Source organism: Sus scrofa, chromosome 14 (assembly GCF_054392235.1).
Source record: "Sus scrofa isolate SSC_HxYL_T2T_F1_AM1 chromosome 14, Sscrofa_HxYL_maternal_Yorkshire_Landrace_v2.0, whole genome shotgun sequence".
In the NCBI taxonomy this organism is placed as follows: Eukaryota; Metazoa; Chordata; class Mammalia; order Artiodactyla; family Suidae; genus Sus; species Sus scrofa.
The window spans coordinates 19762872-19786345 of NC_139396.1; the positions used below are offsets into that span (position 1 = coordinate 19762872).

General features: G+C 44.5%; 1 protein-coding gene across 1 annotated transcript in view; it reads right to left on the reverse strand.

Moving 5' to 3' along the window:
* Positions 1-3565: 3565 nt before the first annotated feature.
* The window catches only part of LOC146396394 (uncharacterized), a 291217-nt gene continuing 271308 nt past the window's right edge, over positions 3566-23474 (reverse strand). The window contains exon 27 of the mRNA XM_084994478.1: positions 3566-4429. The gene's annotated coding sequence lies outside the window, so the exon portion shown is untranslated. The remainder of the gene's footprint in view (positions 4430-23474) is intronic.

Below are 23474 nucleotides of genomic sequence, written 5' to 3' on the forward strand. Positions count from 1 at the left end.
GTGTGTGTGTGTGCGCTTATATTCATGTATTCCTGCACTTGAACCCCTTTGCTAGTATATACTTGTGCATGTGTGGTGTGGTGTGTTTTGGGGCCAATACAAAGAGAAAGTGACATCTCTTTCTTCTAAGCAAGTGGTGATTATTGTCTTCCATATGGAATCAAGCAAAGGAACAAAACCCAGTCAACTTCTTTGTTAAAACGGTTGAATGAAAGGAAACAACACTCTTCTGTTAAATATGCAGAATCCTTTAGAGGCACTGTAATGCCTGGTTTATGGCTGTGCCCAGCCAAGGGCAGGATAAACAGTCTATCTGGTCAGTCTATGTAGGAAGTTTCTGGGTTCCTCACCAAGCCACATTTTATTCCTTCTTGGGAGGCTGGGGGTTGGGAATGGCACCTACCCTGCCCTGCCACCTACCTCCATGGCTCCTCTGAAGAAATGGTCTGAGGAGAAGAGGTGGTACAGAGGGACATGTAGCTCCAGTATATAGGAGGCCCATGGGTTTCCCACAAGGGGGAATAGCAGGCTTTGGAGAAAGAATTGGGTATTCATTTATGCTTTTAGACCATGAATCTCTTACTCCAATGGCTACAGGGGCTGAACCATTTCTTTGCATGAGAGGCCCAGGCCCACAGTGGGGATTGAGAATGGGGGGCTTAAGCTAACTTTGAGACAGTGCTTGCTCCTTCTAGTCCTGCCCTTAGCCCTTCCTCTAAGTTTTTTGAGCTCCATTGTTTTACTTTATTTTTATTTTTAGTGCCAGACCTGTTGCATATGGAAGTTCTCGGGCTATGAGTTGAAGCAGAAGTACAGCTGCTGGTCTACAGCACAGCCACAGCAATGCCAGATCCAAGCTGCCTTTGTGACCTACACCATAGCTCATGGAAATGCCTGGTCCTTTACCTACTGAGGGAGGCCAGGGGTGGAACCCACCTCCTCATAGATACCTGTCTGGCTCCTGATAGCTTAACCACAATGGGAATTTACTTTTTTTCTTCTTTCTTTCTTTCACTTTTTTTTTTTCCATTCTTATGGCATACGGAATTTCCTAGGCTAGGGATTGAACCTGAACAGATGTAACCAGGGTCACAGCTGGAACCAGGGCCACAACAGTGAAAATACCAGATCCTTAACCTGCAGAGCCTGAGGGAACTCCAAACTCCATGGTTTTTGTCCTTCCCTTTAAAGGTCTGTGGCAGAGGCTCTTGGTGGCACCTGGTTTCCTTCACTGGGGTGCCTCTTTCCTGGTGGCTGAGTGTTGTTTCTAAGGGTTCACAGCTGCTTCCTTCACAGGGCATTACCCACACCCAGGCACAGACTTCCTTATTCGAGAAGTCACAAGCCTATGCTATCAGCAGAAACTGGTATCTGGCAGGGGGTAGGGTCAAATTGAGCCCTTTCATCTCCAGGGGGACCAACTCTGTGTTCTTCATGTTCCAGAGAGAGGTCCCTTGAGGACCAGGATAAGGTTCTCTTTCTTCCCCTGCCTTATCCTATTTTCCTCAGTCCCCAGTTCATGAGCACATTTTCAAGGATTTTCCCAAGTGTCCCCATCTAAGATTCACTTCTGGTGATCTTGCTCTAATGCACTGGGTATGAGAAGAGTCCTAAGAAACACATGCAATTCTAGAAATGGATCACCATTTAGCACACAAGCAAGGATGACTCCATGGGTATGTTGTATGGAGTATTCCTAATCTCTGGTGTGCTTCAGCAGTAACTGTCCATGAAGTGCAGACACTGGCCAGGTCATCCTTTAGTCCTGGGTAATAATAACTAAGAGGATAGTAACTAAGGACAATGGCCTTATGCCTTTGTAGATTCATGCCAATGCTCTACTGAGGGAAGATAATAAAGCCTCATATCCCTTACAGGGGAATTCACAGTGTCTCTCTGGGAGTATGGAGGACACTTTCCTCCCAAATCAGCCTCTCCGTGAGTCAGGAGATAGATGGGATCGAGCATAAACATTTCCTATCAGCCACCTATTTATACCTGAAGATAAAAATGCAAGAACAAGTTAAAGAAGTGGAATTGGCCTTTTTGGACACTTAAAGCAATGAACACATCATGGGCATTTAGGGCCTAAGCCCTGCTTGGGTCAAAGATAAAGAGGTCACACACTTCCTATCCTTAGGGTGAAGGAGAACCAACTTCACATGCACAGAAAGACTCCTCTGGGTCAGAAAGGGAGGGGTCACCAGCCAATAAAAACTTAGGCTATGTTACTGCCAGTGAGGAATCCATCTTGACCCAAAGATGTGCACGCATATTGGGGAGGGCCTGGGTCCGATCAGGTGTGCAAAATGAAATAAGAACTTTGGCCAATGGGAAACAAAGACCCAGATGAACTTCCCTAAATGTTTTAAATCACTTCTCTGGGACACTCCTCAATGATGGGGATGATTGCATTCTCACTCCTCCTTTGTGTGTATCCTACTGCTTTGCCTCTGCCTTAGACAAACAGACAACATAGCTAAGTGTACTGTGTTTCTAACAATAAACTCTGTACCTGATTTCACAGACTTTGCTTGCTTTAAATATTCTTGCCTTCAACAGGGGGTGAGAATCAAGGCAATTCAGTTGGTAGTCCCCAGCTGGTCGAGTGGCTAATATTCCTGTTTCACCCAGGCTTCCCAGCTTCCATTCCTGAGCAGAGAATTAAGATCTCACTTCAAGCCATCACTCTGCCACCTCTCCAAAATCATCAGCATCCTCATCCATCCAGGCCAGATGTGACCTGAGTTAAACTCATGTGCGGGATTCCAGTTTCTACTTATGGCACATTCCACATGTGAAGATCATCAACGTTTTGCTAAACCCTTTGAAGCTGGTTAACCCTGTGCATCTATCAGCTGGTCTCTATGATCTTTCCCTTCTTCCCTTGAGCCAATTGCCATGGGGCAATTCTGAAAAATACCAGCTATTTGCTTAAGAAGGGCTGGGCAGCTTCGTCCTAGGCCCTGTAAATATGGTTGTAGCTACTCTGTAACCTTTTCACTTTGGCTTATATGAAGTGGTTTAGGTTAAGTTTGGAAAGCATGGAAACTGCAGCCAGACAGGTAGGCTTCAAATCCTGGCTTATTTAACTATGGCTTAAGGGAAAGTTACTTAACTTCTCTGCAACACTCTTTACAGAACTTTAAATGGAGTAAGAGTGTTGCAGTAATGGCATCCATCTCCAAGGGATGCTGTGAGAATAACATATGTTAATAAAGGTAAAGTGCTTTGATTAGTGTCCAGCAAGCAGGATGTGTCATATAATGTTAGCTGTTATTATTGCAAGTCATTACTCTTGAGTAAATACAGACTGCAATCTTCAGTTAGAGAATGTTCTTTTGATAAAACTGTATTTCATTCTTCCATGTGTTAGGCAGATTGGTCCCTAAGTCTGAAGTCATCCTGGACTTTGAAGATAGCATAGAAAGTAGGAAAATATTACAAAGCTATATTAAAATTCTAGATCTTTTTCTACATTTCTCTTTATCCGATAGTTTATGTCCTAACATAAGTAGGTATCTGTTCAATCACACCTTTATCACCTTGTATTAAAGAGCTCTAATTTTTCTTTTCTTTCTTCTTTTCTCTCTTTCTTCTTTCCCTTTCTTAAGGCTGCACACATGATATATGGAAATTCCCAGACTAGGGGTTTGTTGACTTCCACTCTGCCACAGTGGGAACTCCTAGATCCCTAATTCTCTTGCCTAGAACAAATGGATATTCTCTCATACTTACCCCATCCAGACTATTTAAAATAGCAAGGTCTGCACCTTGAAACTCCATTTCCTGGTGGGTCATTCTTTATCAAGAATACAAGCTATACACGATGGAATACTACTCAGCCATAAAAAAGGATGACATCATGCCATTTGCAGCAACATGGATGGAACTAGAGAATCTCATACTGAGTGAAATGAGCCAGAAAGACAAAGACAAATACCATATGACATCACTTATAACTGGAATCTAATATCCAGCACAAATGAACATCTCCTCAGAAAAGAAAATCAATCATGGACTTGGAGAAGAGACTTGTGGTTGCCTGATGGGAGGGGGAGGGAGTGGGAGGGATCGGGAACTTGGGCTTATCAGTCAAAACGTAGAATAGATTTACAAGGAGATCCCGCTGAATAGCATTGAGAACTATGTCTAGATACTCATGTTGCAACAGAAGAAATGGTGGGGGAAAAACTGTAATTGTAATGTATACATGTAAGGATAACCTGACCCCCTTGCTGTACAGTGGGAAAATAAAATTAAAAAAAAAAAAAAAGAATACAAGCAATACAACACCATGCACAAAAACAAAATCAAAATGGGTTAAAGACCAAAATGAAAGGCCAGAAACTTACATCAAAATTCTTGGAGGAAAACAGGCAGATCACTCTTCGATAAGTATGGCAGCAGACCCTTTTTGATGCCCCCTCTAGAATAATGAAAAAGAAAACAAAAATAAAGAAATTGGGAATTGCCATTTTGGCACAGCCTGTTATGAAACTGACTAGTATTCATGAGGACACGGGTTTGATCTCTGGCCTCACTTAGTGAATTAAGCATCTGTGGTATAGGTCACAGATGAGGCTCGGATCCCACTTTGCTGTTTCTGTGCTGTAGGCTTGCAGTTGCAGCTCCAATTCCACCCCTAGCATGGGAACTTACATATGCCACCATGCCCTAAAAGGGAAAAAAATGGACCTATAAACTCAAAAGCTTATACACATCAAAGGAATCCATAAAAAAATGAAAAACAACCCACACAATGAGAGAAAGTACTTGAAAATGATGCAACTGACAAGGTATTCACCTCCAAAATATAAAAATGGTTCATATAGTTCAGGTTAAAAAATAAACAATCCATTGAAAAATGGGCAGAAGACCTAAATACACATTCCTCCAAAGACAGAATGATTTCCAAAAAGCACATGAAAAGATGCTAAGTGTAAATAATTATGGGAGAAATGCACATAAAAACTACCATGAGGTCTCACCTCACACCAGTCAGAATAGCCATCATCAAAAAGTCTACAAATAAGGAAAGAGAACCCTCCTATCATGTTGGTGGGAATGTAAATTGGTACAACCGCTAAGGAAAACGGTGTGGAAGTTCCTCAGAAAATAAATGTACACCTGTCATATGATACAGCAGTCACCGACAGCCCAAGGTATGGTGTGGCTCTGTGTGTGTGTGTGTGTGTGTGTGTGTGTGTGTGTGTGTGTGTGTGTGAGTGTGTGTGTATTTATTCAAAATGTCTCCAAGGAAGATATACAGAAGGCCAACAAGCACATGAAAAAATGATCGACACCACTCATCACTGATTATTAGAGAAAAGCAAACCAAAACTACCATGAGATACCACATCACACCAATCAGAATGGCCATCATTCATCAGTCCACAAATAACAAATGCTGGAGCGGGTGTGGAGAAAACGGAACCCTCCTGCACTGTTGGTGGGAATGTAAACTGGTACAGCCACTATGGAGAACTGTATGGAAGTACCTTAGAAATCTATTCATAGAACTACCATATGATCCAGCAATTCCACTCATGGGCATATATTTGGACAAAATGTTCCTTCAAAAAGACACATGCACCCACATGTTCACTGCAGCTCTATTTACAAGAGCCAAGACAAGGAAACATCCCAAATGTCCATCAACAGATGAGTGGATAAGGAAGATGTGGTATATATACACAATGGAGTCCTATTTGGATATAAAAGAGAATGAAATAATGCCATTTGCAGCAACATGGATGGAACTAGAGGCTCTCATCCTGAGTGAAATAAGAGAAAGACAAATGCCATATGATATCACTCACATCTGGTATCTAATATACAGCACAAATGAACCTTTCCACAGAAAAGAAATTCATGGACTTGGAGAATAGTCTTGTGGTTGCCTGGGGGGAGGGGGAGGGAGTGGGAGGGATTGGGAGTATGAGGTGATCTGATGCTTGAGTTTAAACTATTGCTCTTGGAATGGATTAACAATGAGATCCTGCTGTGTAGCACTGAGAACTATGTCTAGATACTTACAATGCACCACAACAATGGGAGAAAAATTATGTATATATGTATGTGTAACTGGGTCCCCATGCTGTACATTGGGAGAAAAAAGTGTGTTGGGGGAAATAACAATATAAGATACATTTTAAAAATATATCACCATTGAATACTTCCAAACAAACACTGTGTTTTTGTTTTTGTTTTTGTCTTTTTAGGGCCAAACCTGTAGCATATGGAGGTTCCCTGGATAGGGGTAGAATCAGAGCTCTAGCTGCTGGCCTCCACTACAGCTACAGCAATGCCAGCTCTGAGCCACACCTGTGACCTACACCACAGCTCATGGAAATGCTGAATCCTTCACCTGCTGGGCAAGGCCAGGGGCTGAACCTGTGTCCTCATGGATGCTGGTCAGATTCATTTCTACTGAGCCATGAGGGGAACTCCCAATCAAATACTTTTAAAAGGAAAAGTCCTAGGTCACCATGTATTTAATACTCTTTGCTAAATATTTGAATCTTAAATGTTCGTAGAATGGAACATGAGAATTTATCTCAAAGTAACTCTTTATATTAATTTGCAATCAATTCCCAAAAGCAGTATAGGCATCTCATATCAGAAAACTTCCAACCAGTAACAACCATTACATCTTCCCAAATGCAAGCTAGACTTGAAGAAACAGTAGCCATACCACCACCAACAACAACCAGACAAACAGCATTAACATCAAATCATGATGAGAAGGGAGAATCTGATTTCTACAATGTCTACTTACATTTTTTAACACAAAAGGTTTCAACAAAGAATTATGAGGTATGGAAATTAAAAAAGGAAATATGATTCATGTGGTGAGGCATTACAAGGACTTTTAGTCACTCTCTTATATATTCCCATAGTACAAAGTGAAATTTGGGACAAAGAACTAAAAAAACTCAGGAAACTGGTGCCTAACCAAATGGAGAATGCTAATAGAGAGACAGAAATTACAAAAAGGAATCAAATGTATATTCTAGTGTTGAAAAGTACAGCTGGGAATGAAAAAGGCATTGGGGGAATTACTAACAGATTTGAGCTGGCAGAATAATGAATTGGCCTCTTGGAAGAAGAACTGACTGAGGCTATCCACTCTGAGGAGTGGAGAGAGGCAAGAATGGACACTATTGAGCAGAATGTAACAGACATATAGGACACCATTAAGTAGGCCAACATACATATAATAGGAATCCACATGATACATATAATAGGAATTACACCCAGAAAAGGGAATCAGAAGTCAGGGAAAATATTGGGAGAAAAATGCCTCAACTCCTCAAATATGATGAAATACATGAATGTATACATCCAAGAAACTCAATGAACTCCAACAAGATAAACTACAGGTCTACACAGATACTATAGTTAATTGACAAAACCCATGACAAAGAGAATTTTGAAAGCATCAAGGAAAAAGCCTAGTAGATTTTCATATTTAGGGAATGAAAAAGAAGAACTATGAACCAAGAATTCTGTATCTGATAAAACTACCTTTCAGAAATGAAGGAGAGGAGTGATATAGGCAAGATGGCAGATTAGGAGGCTCCAGGTCTTTAACCCCATGAAAATATCAAGGAAACAATCAGGTAAGAATAGCTTTGTGGAAGCTCTAGAAGACAAAGAGTAATCTGAAGCAATCAAGTGAATAGCCAATTGAGAAAGGGTCACACTCAAAATGATAGCAAATTCCATGATATTCTGCCTCCTCTATTCCTCACCCATTGTGAATGAATATGGTGCAGTAGAGGACCAAACCACTGGTCCTCCATTGGGAGAAACACAAGAGTGCAACTTGATTGCAGGGTTTGTCAGGCCAGACACTGTCTCCAGAATCTGATTTCTGTCTCACATGACTTGAAGCTGAGATAGGGATGGTGGGACATTTTACATATCAGTAAAATGATGATGGATTCAATGGCACAGGAGAAGTTCATGGCAACTGTAGACCTGCACACATGTGGAGGTCAGAGATGACTGACAGAAGAATGCAATAAAACATGTAAGGGCCAAGAAGACAAAGGTGAGGTTTTTAGGGAAATTAAATACTTAAAAGCAACTGTGTGTGGGGGAGAGGATTAAGGCACTGGGGAAGCACACACACACTCCCAGTGAAGGCACATCCTCAGAAAAGACCTGAGAGCACTGGTCTGTTTAGTAAAGGTCTTCATTTGCACATATCCAAGATAGAAGACTGGGTAACGTGGCGTTTTTTTTTTTTTTTTTTTTTTTTCCTGCCTATGCAACTTTTTTTAAATTTTTTTTATTTTTTTATTTTTTATTTTTTTTTGTCTTTTTGCCATTTCTTTGGGCCGCTCCCACAGCATATGGAGGTTCCCAGGCTAGGGGTCGAATTGGAGCTGTAGCCGCCGGCCTACCCCAGAGCCACAGCAATGCGGGATCCGAGCCGCGACTGCAACCTACACCACAGCTCACGGCAACGCCGGATCCTTAACCCACTGAGCAAGGGCAGGGACCGAACCCGCAACCTCATGTTCCTAGTCGGATTCGTTAAGCACTGCGCCACGACGGGAACTCCTGCATATGCAACTTTTGATAAATGCTCACAAAATATAGAAATAAAAAGGTAGATGTGGCTATTCAAAGGAACATTAATAAATCTGAAGCAAATGAGCATAAAGAAACATAGGCTTCACAGTGGCTAGATGAAATTTTTCTTTTTCTTTTTTTTCTTTTTTTTTCTTTTGTCTTTTTGCCTTTTCTAGGGCTGCTCCCATGGCATATGGAGATTCCCAGTCTAGGGGTCTAATCGGAGCTATAGCCACTGGCCTATTCCAGAGCCATAGCAATGCAGGATCCAAGCCACATCTGCAACCTACACCAGAGCTCACAGCAATGCTGGATCCTTAACCCCTGAGCAAAGCCAGGGATCAAACCCGTAACCTCATGGTTCCTAGTCAGATTTGTTAACAACTGAGCCACAACAGGAACTCCTAGATGAACATTTTAAACAACTGCCTTAGGTATTCTGAAATAGCAAAAGAAGAACACACATAATTAACAAAAGGAAGTCAGCAAGGTGGAAGGTAGTGAATGAATAAACGAAGAATATAGACAAAGACATAGAATTTATTTCAAAAAAGAAACAGAGGGTCTTGATCAGGAATGGATGTTGGACTTTGTCAAATGCTTTTTCTGCGTCTATGGAGATGATCATATGATTTTTGACTTCTGTTAATGTGGTGTATGATGTTGATTGATTTGCATATGTTGAACCATCCTTGTGAACCTGGGATGAACCCTACCTGGTCATGGTGTATAATTTTTGGATATATTGTTGGATTCAGCTGGCTAAGATTTTGTTGAGAAATTTTGCATCTATATTCATCAAAGATATTGGCCCGATAGTTTTCTTTTTTGGTGGTATCTCTGTCTGGTTTTGGAATTAGGGTGATGATGGCATCGTAGAATGGTGGGAGTATTCCTTCTTCTTCAACCTTTTGAAAGACTTTAAGGAGGATGGGCACTAGATCCTCTTTATATGTTTGATAGTATTCGCCTGTGAAGCCAGATGGCCCTGGACTTTTATTTGTAGGGAGTGCTTTTATGACTTCTTCAATTTCATTTCTAGTGATTGGTCTGTTCAGTTGGTCTGTTTCTTCTTGATTCAGTTTTGGCAGGCTGTAAGAGTCTAGAAAATTGACCATTTCTTCCAGATTGTCAAATTTGTTGGCATAGAGTTGTTCATAGTATTTTCATATGTTTTTTTTTTTTTTATTAGTGCAGTATATGTTGTGATTTCTCCTTTTTCATTTTTAATTATATTTGAGTTCTTTCTCTCCTCTTTTTAGTGAGTCTGGCCAGGGGTGTGTCAATTTTGTTTACCTTTTCAAAGAAACAGCTCTTGGTTTTATTAATTTTCTCTTTTGTTTTTTTTTTCAATTTCTAATTTATTGAATTCTTCTTTGATCTTTATAATTTCCTTCCTTCTGCTGACTTTGGGTCTTTTTTGTTCTTTTTCTAATTTGCTTAGATGGAAGGTTAAGCTGTCAATTTGGGATCTTCTTTTTTGAGAAAGGCCTGTATCACTATAAATTTCCCTCTGAGCACTGCTTTTGTGGCATCCCATAGATTTTGAGAGGTTGTGTCTTCATTATCATTTCTCTCAAGGTATTTTTAATTTCCTTCTTGATTTCCTCATTGACCCATTGGTTTTTTAGTAGCATGTTATTTAGTCTCCATGTAGTAGGTTTTTTCTCATTTCTTTTCCTGTGGTTAATTTCTAGCTTCATGGCGTTGTGGTCAGAGAATATACTTGAGATAATTTCTATGCTCCTAAATTTATCGAGGTTAGCTTTGTGTCCCAATATGTGGTCAATTCTTGAGAATTCTCCATGTGTTGTTGACAAGGATGTGTATTCTGATTCTTTTGGATGTAGTGTCCTGAAGATATCAATTAAATCTAACTTCTATTGTTTCCTTCAGGATCTCTGTTGCTTTATTGGTTTTCTGTCTAGAGGATCTGTCCATTGGTAGGTATCAAGGGAGCATTCCTGAACATAATCAAAGCCACTTATGATAAACTCACAGCAAATATAATACTCAATGGGGAAAAACTGAAAGCTTTCTCACGCAAATCTGGAACAAGACAGGGATGCCTACTCTCAGCACTGCTCTTCAACATAGTTTTGGAAGTCCTGGCCACAGCAATTAGTCAAACAAAAGAAATAAAAGGCATCCATTTAGGAAGAGAAGAGATCAAACTGTCACTGTATGCAGACGACATGATACTTTACATAGAAAACCTTAAGGACTCAACCCAAAAACTACTGGAACAGATTAATAGATTCAGCAAAGTAGCAGGATATAAGATTAACATTCAGACGTCAGTCACATTTCTGTATACCAGCAATGACATATTAGAAAAGGAATCCAAAAATATGATACCTTTTAAAATTGCACCTCACAAAATCAAATACCTCGGAATACACCTGACCAAGGAGGTACCTTTACCTTATATGCCAAGAACTATAAAACTTTAATCAAAGAAGATGTAAAGAAATGGAAAGATATTCCATGTTCCTGGATTGGAAAAATCAATATTGTAAAAATGGCCATACTACCCAAAGCAATCTACAGATTCAATGCAATCCCTATCCAATGACCCAGGACATTTTTCACAGAACTAGAACAAACAATCCCAAAATTTACATGGAACCACAAAAGACCCAGAATTGCCAAAGCAATCCTGAGAAACAAAAACCGAGCAGGGGGCATAACTTTCCCAGACTTCAAGAAATATTACAAAGCCACAGTCACCAAAACAGTGTAGTACTGGTATCAAAACAGACAGACAGACCAATGCAACAGAAGAGAGAACCCGGAAATAAACCCTGACACCTATGGTCAATTAATCTTTGACAAGGGAGGCAAGAACATAAAGTGGGAACAAGAAAGTCTATTCAGCAAGCATTGCTGGGAAACCTGGACAGCTGCATGCAAAGCAATGAAACTAGAACACACCCTCACACCATGCACAAAAATCAACTCCAAATGGCTGAAAGACTTAAATATAAGACAGGACACCATCAAACTCCTAGAAGAAAACATAGGCAAAACACTCTCTGACATCAACAGCATGAATATTTTCTCAGGTCAGTCTCCCAAAGCCATAGAAATTAGAGCAAAAATAAACCCATGGGACCTCATCAAACTGAAAAGCTTTTGCACAGCAAAGGAAACCAAAAAGAAAACAAAAAGACAACTTTCAGAATGGGAGAAAACAGTTTCCAATGATGCAACCGACAAGGGCTTAATCTCTAGAATATATAAGCAACTTATACAACTCAACAGCAAAAAAGCCAGTCAACCAATGGAAAAATGGGCAAAAGACCCGAATAGACTGTTCTCCAAGGAAGATACAAATGGCCAGCCAACACATGAAAAAATGCTCAACATGGCTGATTATAAGAGAAATGCAAATCAAAACTACCATGAGATACCACATCACACCAATCAGAATGGCCATCATTCATAAGTCCACAAATAACAAGTGCTGGAGGGGGTGTGGAGAAAAGGGAACCCTCCTGCCCTGTTGGTGGGAATGGAAACTGGTACAGCCACTATGGAGAACAGTTTGGAGATACTTTAGAAATCTATACATAGAATTTCCATATGACCCCACAATCCCACTCTTGGGCATATGATCGGACAAAATTCTACTTAAAAGAGACACATGCACCCGCATGCTCATTGCAGCACTATTCACAATAGTCAGGACATGGAAACAACCCACATGTTCATCAACAGATGATTGGATTTGGAAGAGGTGGTATATATACACAATAGAATACTACTCAGCCATAAAAAAGAATGACATAATGCCATTTGCAGCAACATGGATGGAACTAGAGGTTCATACTGAGTGAAATGAGCCAGAAAGACAAAGACAAATACCATATGATATCACGTATAACTGGAATCTAATATCCAGCACAAATGAACATCTCCACAGAAAAGAAAATCATGGACTTGGAGAATAGACTTGTGGGGCTGCTTGATGCGAGAGGGGGGGAGTGGGAGGGATGGGGAGCTTGGGGATATCAGATACAACTTAGAACAGATTTACAAGCAGATCCTGCTGAGTAGCATTGAGAACTATGTCTAGATACTCATATTGCAACAGAACCAAGAGTGGCAAAAAATTGTATACATGTAAGAGTAACTTGCTCCCCGTGCTGTACAGTGGAAGAAAAAATTTTAAAAAATTTAATTAATTAAAAAAAGAAAGAAAAATGGGAAAGGGAGAGGCAAAGGGCCAACAACGTCTCTTTTCCCTCTACCTGGTCAGGGCCCTCTGGCCAGTTCTCCATGTCAGGAGGAGCCCAGAAATTAAATGGCCTCAGTTGTGGCTGATGGGTCTGCTCCACTGGTGGGTGAGTTGGCCCTCCAGTGCCCTGAGTGGTTACTATCTGTGGCTGAGGGTTAGCCAAAGAAATGTGGGCTGTCTCTAAAACCCTGAGGAAGGACTGTCCAGGTTAACTGAGGGTCTGAAAGAATATTGTGGTCAGTCCATGTGAATGGAAATAATTCCTGGCATGAAGGGTGTAGAGGAAGGGTAAAAAGGGCATCTTTTAGGTCAAGAACTGAGAAATGAGGAGTGTTAGGAGGTATACAAGACAGAAGAGTATAGGGATTTGGGACCACTGTGTTAATGGGAAGGAGTACCAGATTGATGAGGCCAAGATCCTGAACTATTCGGAAGCATCTGTCAAGTTTTTTTACAGGAAGGATAGGAATATTGAACAGAAAGTGAATAGGTTTGAGGACGTTGGCCTTGAGGAGAAGCTGAATTATAGGCATTCATTCTCTCTGTGCTTCTAGGCTAATAAGATATTGAGATTGGATAGGAAATTTAGGAAGATCATTTAGTCTTATGAGAATTGGAGAATGATGTCTAGCAATGGAGGGTATATGGGTGTCCCAAACAATGGGATTGACATCAGAGGGGAGGTGGGAATGACTGGGGGAGTGGGCCCCAAATCTGACTGGCACAGATATAGGAAGTTTGTGTTTGGTTGTATAGGAAATTCAATGTATCCCTGGAACTTAGTTAAAATATTCATCCCTATTATAAGCGTAGCACATGTGGGAATACCTAGGAATTAGGTGGCAGAAAGTGGTGTTTACAAGTGTGCAAAGTAAAGGTCCAGTCTGTTGGGGTGTAGTGGGCAACCCCATGATAGAAGTAGGGGAGGTGTAGGTAAGACCCTGTAAAATAGGTAATACCGAGTATAATGCCCCCAAGTCCAATAAGATCAAAATAATCTTATCTGTTCCTGGCAGAGCTCCCTGAGGCTCCAGAGTGGTGGTAGGAAGCTGGGGCCTGGTGGCCTCAGGCCCCACCCATCCTCCATGGCCAGGCCCAACAGGTGGTTCATGTTGATGGTCTCCAAGGTAGGTTTTGTGGAGGAGATGGTGGGCTGTCCTGGCTTCCCACAGTCCACTTTCCAATGTCCATTCTGACTGAATTTTGGAGAAGGGCCTGGCAGGGTTTTGGGTTATGGCATTTATTTGCCCAATGCCCCTCTAAGCCACCTTTGAAATAGGCCCTGGGAGGGGAGGTTGTTCTGTAAGTTTGTATGCCTCAGGGGGTCCATGGTTTGTTTTTGAGGATTTCCCTATATGGCAGAAGCAAGAAGCTGATATTCAGTCATGGACTTCTTTAGTTTAGGGGCCTTATGTTCGTCCTCGGCATTATTAAAGACCATTAAAGGCAGCTTTAATGAGATCCCTTGGTGGGAACAAATGACCATCCTCTAGTTTCCACATATTTTTTTAATATCTTGTGCTGATTGGGAGATGAAATGCATATGCAAATGAACTTATCTCTCTTGACTTTCTAGATTTAGGGTAGGATACTTAGGGTAGTATACTATAAGCCTTGACATAAAAATGGCTGGATTTTCTTGGGGTTCCTGTATTATTTCTCTAATTTTATCCTAAGTAACTATTTTTAATGAGGACTTCATTCTTTCTATTAGGCAAGAGTTAAGGTGGCCTCTCGAGCCACTGTCCTGGGAGTCTATCTGATAGTTCCAATTAGGATCCACACAAGGGATAGCTAGAGTTCCAACAGGACTGTTAGCAGGATCTTGGTATGTAAGGTGTCTGCATGGGCTTGGGCTGCCAGATAAATTCATTCCCTTTCTTCAGGGGACAGCTAAGGATAACACAAATGTCTTTCCAAGTGAAGTCATAGGAGTGAATAAGATACTGGAGCTCTTTTGTGTAGGTAGTTGAGTCTGAGGTGAAGGAACCTAAACATTTTCCCTATTTGGGATAAGTCTCCCAAAGACAAAGGCACATGAACCCTGACTCTTCCTTCAACTCCAGCAACCTCTCTTAAAGGAAGGTTTGGGGCCTCAGGGGGATTGCTGATCGAGATCTTGTCAAGGGGGTTATAAAAGGGGTTGTTGTTATGGGAGGGGGCTGCATGTTGGGAGTGGGAATTAGGATTCTTGGGGCATGGAAGAAGAGGAGGAAGAACAATGGTGGGAGGGAGAGAAGAAGGTGTAGGGGCTGTAGTACTTGGGTGCACGGAATGGGTGGGAGGGGGAGGAGGAGGCTTATGGTTGTGCAGGATTGAAGGAGGTGCTGAGGCATCACTAGGATTAAAGTCAGAGTTTGAAGAAACATAAGGGGGAGGCTGTTTAGTTTTTGCCGGCAGGTGAGGTGAAATGGGAGGAGGGCATTCATTTAACAGAAGAACCTGATATGAGCTACAGTCAGAGCAAAGAGAGGGTTGAGATCTTAAAGAGATAAAAGCTTGGAATTCCTGTCTTGGCTCAGAAGGAACAAATCTGACTAGGATCCATGTGGACACAGGTTTGAACACAGGTCTTCCTCAGAGGCTTAAGGATCTGGCATTGCTATGACCTGTGTTGTAGGTTGCAGACATGGCTCAGATCTGGCATTGCTGTGGCTATGGCCCAACTGCCACACCTCCAGTTCAACCCGTAGCCTGGGAACCTCCAAGGGCCATGAGCACAGCCCTAAAAAGACACACACACACACACACACATAAAATAGATAAAAGCTTTAATGTAGGGAACATCTGACCATTTCCGATTGTGCTGGAAAAAAAATTCTCAAGATCTCCTGGGATTTTGAAATTGAATGGACCAGTCTCAGGCCATTGGCTCCCATTATCTAATTTATGTTTGGGCCAAGCCACGTGACAGAACGAAATGAGACACTTGTGCTTAACATCTGGTGGAGTCTCAGAGATGAAAGATTGTCCGAAATCACCCTAAAGCTGTATCTTGTGGAGGTTGACAGGAGGAGACCCCCATGGTGTTAATTTGGGAATAGAGGAGTCTAAAAACCCATACAGGTGCTCAGAGAGGTATCTCCCTGAGAGGGCCTAAGATCTAAACGAGATAGACCACCTAGATGGTCAGAGGGGTTCTCCCTGTGAAGTCTATGATCTGAACGATGATTGTGCCTGATCAGGAAATGTCTTTGCTGAGAAGGGGGAGTACCTGTTCCCTGCGACCACATGGAAACCCAGCTGACTCAACATCCAGATTTTAAAGAGGAAATAAAAAATGGCAAGGAGGGGAGTTTCCATCATGACTCAGCAGCTAACAAATCTCACTAGCATCCAGGAGGGCACAGGTTTGAACCCTGAACTTGTTCAGTGAGTTAAGGATCTGGCATTGCCATGAGCTGTGGTGTAGGTTGCAGATGTGGCTTAGATCCTGTGTTGCTATGGCTGTGGTGTAGGCCAGCAGCTAAAGCTGCATTAGACCCCTAGCCTGGGAACCTCCTACATGCCATGGGTGTCACCCTAAAAAGCAAAAAAAGAAAAAGTAAAAGAAAAGTGGCAATGACATCAGACCGGGTTTGGGGAGAAAGTGGTGGAGGAGAAATCCAGTATTTACTCAACTTCCAATGGCCTTGAAGTGGAGGCCAGTGTGGGGTGCCATGTGATGGGAATCATCAGAAGGCACTTGAGATCCCAGTGCTCAACACCCACAAGGAAGAGGACACTTCCACTCATCTGAGCAGTAGTAACTGGGAGAGAGGGCCAGAGAAATCAGAGGTCACCGTGGAGTAGCCCTGGACTAAATCTTCCATTGTCCCAATAGTCTCACTCTGTTCACTGAAAGACTCAGGCTTAGGAGATGGAAAGCAGGGAAAGAGTTTAGAAACAGAGGAGGCATCCACTCTTTCAGACTAGAGCTACTTGCCCCTAGAACCTACAGGGACCTGCAGAACACCCCAGAGTGTAGCCCTGGCTGGTGTTTCAGCTATCCCTCCAAGTCTTGGAGCATTTGTGGAAGCCTGGACATTGGAAAGGGGTGGGTGTGTATCCCTCCAGGGTTTGGCACCAAAATGTTAGAGAACTGGAGAAAGACAGTTGACCAGAGCAGTGACATATCAGGCAAGATTTATGAACCAGCAGAGAGGTTGGGAGCACTGAGCAAAAGGAACACAGGACCCCTCAGCCTTGGGAAAGAATCAGGATTTATAGGCAGGGGATCATGTGCTAAGTCCTATACATTTGGGACAGCAGTTAAGATCCTGGTATAAAACTTAACATTCTCCTTGGGGCAGTCTTTGTCCTTGGGAAGTCAGCCACTTCATGGGCTTTGTTGTGCTGCCAGTGGAGGTCCAATAACGTGGAGACTGCAGGTCCGGGTCTGAGAGTGTCAATGAGTCATGGGACTTACCATTTCTTAGGCCTTCATTATGTATATATAATTATTTTTTCCCATTCTTCCTAGTTTACAGTGTTCTGTCAAATTTCTACTGTTTAGGCCTTCATTTTAGTTTATGACTAAGAGGTTCCATGTGGCCATTAATACTTATGTGTTTATCAGATGATAAAATGTCAATTTTGTTCAGAAAGCCTAGGCTGTTTTGAAGTAAGTCAAGATCCAGGACAGAAGCAGAGCGGGTTTAGGGTAAAGAAGTGAAAAAGAAAAACTATGCTGATGAATAAAAAAGTGAAAGGGAAGATCAAGTCAAAACTCATGCTATGACTTTGAAAACCAATTTATACATTGCCCAAAGAGGCATACACCAACTATCCTGCCACTGTGTAATGTGGAAGAAACTTCTGGTTCTTGCCTACCTGCCAGAGGCCAACACGGAGTGTCACCCCAAACCCAACCAGGCCCATCTTCCCTCAGCCCCTACCCCACTGCAGAATGACTTGAGTCCCCCCTTTGAAGGTTGAGACTCAAACTTGGCCTCCTTCACTTGAATCCTGAGCATCTGCTGAAGCAGGTCACTCTCTGGGTCCTGGTCTTGACTTTTTGCTTTGAGGCTACCAGGCAGCAGTGGTCTAGGCCCAAGCCTGTGTGAATGGTTTCACAAGGAGGTAAGCCAATAGACTTGGGATGGGTTCCCAAAGACCCTGCCATCCCTCAAATCCCTGGGGTTCACATGTGATACTTCACTGTGGACACATAGTTGGACGGAAGGACAGGAAGGAGAGAGAACTGCACCCCAGGGACCCCTCACACTGGGGGGCCTAGAGGGGCCTGTCGAAACCTCAGCCTACCCGTGGGACGACAGATGCTTGGAGGTGGAAAAAGAGGACATGCTCTGGGTTTGGAGGAAGGATTGCATCAGGAAGGTTGGCTTTTTCTAGAAGGAAGACAAGGCACTTTGAAATGTGTGTGTAGGGAAAGTGGCTTGATATCTGCTCTTGGCAGAGGGAGGGTCATGGGGAAAGCCTAGCCCTGTCTTGTGTTCTTTAGGCGTCTGAAGCTTGCCTCATTAGATCTTTCTAAGGGATGTGAATGGGTGCATACTGTATCTAATGGGAGCATGGGGTGAGATGGTCAGTCAGAAAACTATTCAATGGGGTGGGTGACTGCGGCCACATGTGCATTGAAGTGGTCCTCTCTAAGCTGGGCCCAAAGTTACTCTGCCACAACCCAGACCTCTTCCACTCCTTCCAGCCCAGAGCTCACTCCTCAGGTCAGGGAACTGTTGCCTTGGATTCCACAAGGGAGGGGCAACCATGGGACTTCAACCAAGCTAAGACTCCTGTTTCTGAGTTGTTCTGTATTTTTTTCCCTTTCGTTGAAACACATTTCTTCAGACCTACTTCATCCTGTCTGGTATCTCACAGCAGATGCTCAGGCCTGACTTTGAGATGAAGAGTATGTTCCTATTTCACGTCACCATTTCATGGACAGGGATCACATGTATGGAGGGGGGATGGTTGTGATGGAATGTCTATGAAGGCTGATACCTTGTTAAAGAGGGGACGTGTTGTAGCCCAGAAGAGGAAGACGATCTTCTGTGCTACCATGAAACCTCCTTTTCCCCTGTTGAGATTAATTAGGTGCATGGTGGTGGGTACCTCCCTATGCTGAACAGACAGCTTTGCCACAATGGCACCTGACTCATGCCCGCTTCTCAGTTTGTCTTCACCTTCCATTGTTGGGATCTGGAAGGGGAAGGACCTCAGGCACCCTGTACTCCCACGATCTATGCAACACGACACTCGCTCAGCCTGTGCTAATCCTCTGCAGCCAATAGTGGCTGTGAAATGACAGAATCCAGGGGATACATGCTTAGTTCTTAGACTCCTCTCCTAGGAACACAACTGCATGATGGCAGTGACTCAGGGTCCTGGGGATGGGGTGGTGGAAACTCTCCCCTGTTCAAAGTCCAATATGGGTGGTTCTGTGAGACAGGTGCATGATGGGCAGGTGCGTTATGCGATTGTATCAAGGTTCTGTGTGCAGAGTGACTTTCTCAGCCTTTCAGTTTTGTTAGGAGAGGTCATGAAAGAAAGGAAGAGCAGATTTATATTGGCAAGTGCAAAGGAACTGCTTATCAGAAGGTGTGGCCCTAAGACTTTATACACTGCCTGTCCAAAAATGGACTTACAGTGAGTGGATACTGGCTTGGAGAGGGTCCCTATATGCTAATGACCTTGCTGAGGAGCATTGTTCAGAGTAGATGTGCTCCAAGCTCCAGGACTTGGGGACAGTCTGTGAGGGCTGAGTGTTGAAGTTCCTTAGTGAGGCTCTCTGAGTGAGTGCTGCTGAGCCTAACCTCTTCTCAGCAGACAGGAGGCAGGGAACTTGGTGCATGGGAACAAATTCACCAGTGGAATAATTCTCAACTGGAGATGAGAACATGAAAAACCCTCCAAGACTGCACAGTTTCCCCTGTTCAAATGCCCTTGCCTGTTGAGATGTACAGTCTGATTCACCAGGAAACTCCCTTCCCAGTTGCCCATTCTCCTCCATTCACCACTTTCCTTTGTCTCAAGAGCATCTCCACAGCATGCTCAGCACAGCAGCCATCATTAAGCCTCATGCCTCCCTGTCCCATTTCAGAGCACTCCACTTTTCTCCATCCACTCCTGGCCCCCCATTGAAGCCACCCTTGGAGCTGCACCTGCCACCACCCATGAACCCATTACTCCCACCTGGAAGCACCTTATTCCTGCCAGCCTTCACCAGGACATCTCTGGTGGCTAATACTGACCATGACCTCAGTGCCCCAGGGGTTTGCAAAATCAATGTCTAAGTCAGATCAGAAGGAAAGCCAGCATTGCCCCACCAGACTCAGATCTTTGGCCTTACTCAGGTACCCCCAAAGGGAGCTCCTGGGGCCCTCAGTGGGAGGGCTTGTTGCTTGTCCTGTAACCCTATTCCTAGCAACCCCTGCACTGGAGAGTGTTGTGGCCACACTGGCTGTTGCAGTAGCTCAGGCTTGCAAGGGAGAGTGGGTCACAGGCCTTCCTCCTCAAGCTGCACAATCAGCTGCCCAGCTGGCCCCAGTCTGCCCCCAGTGAGCTCTGGCCCATGGCCACATGGTGCATCCAGGGCAGACAGCCTATCCTCCTCCAAGAATGGGGTCCCTCAGGATGACTCTTTGAACAGCAAGAGCTGAGAACTCCCAAGGCTGGCAGTGCCTAAAATATCTGGCCCAGAAGCACCTGCCCCAGAGCCCTAATGCAGAACTTTTCTCTTGCTTCCTCATTTGAGTGCATTCTGGAGAGCTCATGAGCTCACCTGGAGCCTTCACTAAAGAGGAACTGGCCATGGACTCACTGGCTAGCTTTCTAGGAATCCTTCAGCCTAGACAGAAGGAAGGATGAGGGTGATGTCCATGCCATGAAGAGGCATGTTGTCACTCACATGTGTCACATGTCCAGTTCATGACATCCTTTCAGTGTCTTCTCTCAGCTGACCCCCACCCTGTGGGTCCACCCACATTACCTTCTGTGTTTCCATGGTAACATTTACCACAGACTAGCAGTCAGAGAGGGTCCTTCTGTAATGTCAGGAGCCAAGAGGTGAATGGCACCATCTTCTGTGCTGCTGCATCCTTTCAACAAGACGTTGGGTGTATGGTGGCCAGGGACTGTCACTTCAGAGGAGGCATAGGACAGGCAGGCTCAGGAGAGAGTTTTATGCATATGTGGTCCTTGTTGTTCTGGAGACTTCCAGTTACAACAAGGAGGTGGTAGTGCTCTCTTAAGGCAAGGTTCTTTCCTACTAGAGCTGTGAGCCTGGAAGGAATCTCTCTCCTAGACTGAAGGTCCTTCATAAAAGGGGCACATGACACCTAGTTGAGAGGACCAGGCAGAAGAGTCCTTGGGCTTATCTGACCTGTTAGTAGCTATCCTGGCACATGCCCTCCCACATTGATGATGCTGAATTTTATATGACACTGCAGTCCTGGAGAGGAAAGAGTTCCCCAAGGCACAGCATTCCAGCTATGGCCTGGGAGTGGATGCTCATCCTCTGGGGAGTGTGAGGTGGTGGCAAGAGAAACCAGGAAGGCCTGTCTTGCTCTACAGACACCCACCCCTCACACTACTGACCCTCAGTCAGGCTGTGGTGGGGAACATGGAGGAGAAGGAATGGAGGTGCTCAGGCAGCTGGAGGTGGGGCTGTAAGTGGAGACTGACCCTGAGGGCTTGCAGCCCAGTGCTTCACACTCTGGCCCACTGAAACCAACCATGACGTTGGAGAAGGGACAGTGTTGGGCCATGAAGGAATGGCAGCACACAAGCAGCTTTGACAGGATGAAATTCTATGAGATGGTGGCAAAGTGAGTCAGCATCCCGGGCTGTGGGGTACATGGTGGACGAGGGGGTGGGTGAGGGCCAGACCGCAGGGCAGGATATGACTGTGATGGTGACCAGCAGAGAGAACAGAGGAGGCTGGCACCCAACACATACTGTTCCCTGCATCCCAGAGGCCTTACTCCCCTCACCTGGAGACCTTGGCTATTCTGTCCTTCTTCCACCAGGAGCACTGCCCCCACATGAGGCTGACCTGTCCCTGTCCTGACATAAGGCCTCAGGATGGTCTTGGGAACCCTAGGAGCCCAGGAAGGGTCCACTCTGGGCACAGGGACTGTGCAGGGAAATGCACTCCACCCCAATCAGTGTGCTGGGTGGCCAGTGATCACTGATCTAACACTTGGAACCCCTCTCCTCATCAGCAGTGGACTGGCCTTCCCTGTGTTTTCTTCATGGGAATCCCCTAGTTTCAAAACCAAAACCAAACAAATAAGCACCTCTCAGAGGAACGAGAGGCCTGTCTGGTAAGTTTAGCATCCCATCTCCAGCCTCTCCTGAGCCCTGTGTCAGGTGTGTGTTCCAGAACTCTCACTTCCAGACCCAGGACCTAGATTTGGGCAAGGCTACTGTGGGGATACCTGCCTGACAAGGCTGCTGGCCATCACCATTCCTGTGGAACACACAAGGATGGGGGGCATGAGCAGGGGCCCCCATGGGCCACCATATGTCCAGTAGTCCTGGTTCAATTAAGCAACCTGGGTCTCTGCTGGGCCATGCCCTCCAGGGCTGGTAAAGCAGGAGGTGGCCCAGATCATGTACTTGCCCTAGAGTGTCTCCCTGCTGGAATAGCACCTCACAGGCCCTGACAGCCCCAAGGACACCCTCTCCTCATCCCCTCAGTCCTGCTGCCCTCAGTGGGCTCCAGAGCCCAGGCCTTTTTCTCACTGAGGCCTGTCCCTCAACACCCCCAAGGTTCATGGAATTTGAAGTGGAGGATGACTTCCAGATTCAGAACTTGCAGTGGATGAAGGGGGAACAGGGTCTGCTTACTCCAGCTCTAGTGAGTCCAGCTCCTCAGGGACTTCAGCCCCCAAAGTGGGGCCTTGGTCAGTTACCCACCTGCCCAATGGAGGTAAAGACAAAGTTAATAGGGGCCTAGGGGTAGAGGCAAGATGGCACAAGGGGAAGAGGACATGCTCACCCTCTCCCACAAACACATCAAAAAAAAAAAAACACATCTCCATCTAAAAGGATTCACACAGGACATCAACTGAATGCTGGCAGAAAATCTTAAACCTCCAAAAAGGGCAAGAAACTCCTGACATAACCAGGTAGAACAAAAGAAAAAAAGAGAGAGAAAAGGAATCAGGACAGGACTCACTTTCCTGAGAGGGATCTGTGAAGGAGAAAGGGAACCCACACCCTGAGAAGCAACCTAACAAACAGAAAGATCAGCTGAGTCAGAGGGATCTCCAAGATACTGAAGAAAGCACAGCAGCAGGCCTGAGAACTGAAAAGCAGAGTGAGAGAAGCACAGATCATCTGAACTGCTGGCACAGACACCACAGCCTGAGATTCACGGGGGGATTGCTGGGCACTGAGACTTAGGCTCTGGAGCAGTGAGAAGCTGCTTGCTAGCCCATGGTGGGCAGACCTGTGGGTGGCAGGAGCAAACCACTGCAATTATCCCTGACTCCAGAGGTGGTGTGGCCTACCACAGCTGGGGACATCTGAACAAAAATTACTTGCAGACCCAACCATTTCAGGGGGTATCACAGAAAAGGACACTACAATGGAACCTCACCTGATGGTGCTCTCACTCCTCTGGGGGCACACTCACCCTGCAGCCACCACTGCCAAACATTCCAAGAGGTGCCCATATGCTTGATCACTGTCCCTTCCTAGG